Genomic DNA, 1,880 nt, shown 5'->3' on the forward strand with positions numbered 1-1,880 from the left:
TACCCCAGTTCTGTATGCACAAATAAATAAAGCTTAAAAAAAAAAAGAAATTTAATCTTATCTCTCTGTCTTTAATACATCCTCTTAGTAAGTTGACCATGTTTTGCACTACTCCATTCTCTTTACCAAAATTACATTTTTTACAGTATCTTCTATTGTAAAGTATCTTCTATTGGCATGTTTACAAGATTTTCTTTGGTAACATGACTGGATTTCATTGAGTGCAACTATCTACATAGACTTTTCTAGACAATGCTAAAAAGAGCCCACTGTTATGAATAACCAACATATAGAAAATTAAACTCACTAAAGATTATCTTTGTTAAAAATTTACCCATCTATTAAAATTAGATAAAAATTGATTGTGACAAATTCTTCTGAAACATGCTTAAGGTTTCTTAAGTCAATTTTCAAAGATACTTTCTTAATATTTATCATTATAGTTTTAGAATATATATTCTTAACTTTGCAGAAATATTTTAAAGATTGTTTCATTATTCCAAATTGAACTATGTCTGGAAAATAAAAAAATGGAGAGTCATTCTAACCTTTGCCAACGATGCAAGACTATACAAATTACAAATGACCAAATATATTATATATTGAATTCTGAGACATGAAAAAATTGATAAATAATTAAAGATAACTGGTTGTCTAGTGTTATGATTCATGTAACACAAAATTTAGGTTTATACAATTTTTCAGGTTAGATATAAAAAAAACATTATGCTTTGAAATTTTCTCTGCTGTATGTTTAAATTTAATTTACAGCTGATAAGCATAAGCTTGAGAAATTGCTTTGTTTAATTTTGACTAAGACTCTAGTTAAACAAATAAATTACGATTTGGACTTTGTTATAAAAGAGATTGTGGAGGAGGAAATTTCCTGAATGGCAAACTAGGGAATGGAGTGTTCTAAAATTGTTGATGCACATTAATTTCCTAGGATCTGATAGCAGATTGAATTATATGAAAACTAATTTATTATAGATAAATATGAAATGCTGGAGATAAATATAAAGTGCTGGAGATTAATGGATAATACACTTTTAAACAATAAAAGAACAGGAAATATGCTTTTCATAAAAATGCAGTGATGATTCAGATACCTTAATTGATGTCTGAGGTTTCATTTTGATTATCTATTTACATAATCCCCAAAATGTCAGAAATGTGTGCATGAAAGTTCATTTTTAGGTATTAAATCTGAAATGAACACATTAAATTATATTGCTAAAATGAGAAAGATACCTGACAAGTAGCAGAAAGGTCTTTATCCACTGTCCCATATTTTGTTTGTGGTTATACATTTTTCATTTCTGCATTATAATTTCTGTGTCTTTTCTGCCCTACCCCACACCTAAACAGGTTTAGGTAAATATATCTGGGAGTGAAGGACTCCATTAAGATTAGAACACTGAGAAAATAAGATGGTGGTTCTGGGGTAGGTGAAGCGGTTGGCAGGGATAATTTTCCCTCCAAAATGGATGTGTCTGCACTTTCAAGAATTCTTTTTCCATCACAGTCAATTGTTTATTATTTAGAGAACTCTATGCTTTGGGAATATTTGGCTGTAATCCCAGATTAAGTTTGTACTTGGCTGCCTGCAACATAGTCTTCTTAGGAAGTACTGAGTTTTGATGCTGAGTAGACAATTTGAGTATGACAATACTGTGTTTGATAATATGTATCTATCCAAGTTCTAAAGCAAATATAAAGTTTTGGAATGATGTTTTTGTGCACCCCTTACATGGCTCTTTTTCCACCTTATTAAAAAATAATTTGGGCCCTCCCCGGTGGCGCAGCGGGTTAAAGCACTGCACTGAGAAGCTAAAGCCACTTCAGCATGAATTCAATTCCCGCCTGCCCTGGAGGTGACC

General features: G+C 31.1%; 1 long non-coding RNA gene across 1 annotated transcript in view; it reads left to right on the forward strand.

Annotated features, from left to right (window-relative positions):
- The window catches only part of LOC105854295, a 110,339-nt gene that overhangs the window by 12,938 nt on the left and 95,521 nt on the right, over window positions 1-1,880 (forward strand). The gene's annotated exons all lie outside the window — the stretch shown is intronic.

This window comes from Condylura cristata, unplaced genomic scaffold (assembly GCF_000260355.1).
Source record: "Condylura cristata isolate star-nosed mole 26May11 unplaced genomic scaffold, ConCri1.0 scaffold00003, whole genome shotgun sequence".
In the NCBI taxonomy this organism is placed as follows: domain Eukaryota; kingdom Metazoa; phylum Chordata; class Mammalia; order Eulipotyphla; family Talpidae; genus Condylura; species Condylura cristata.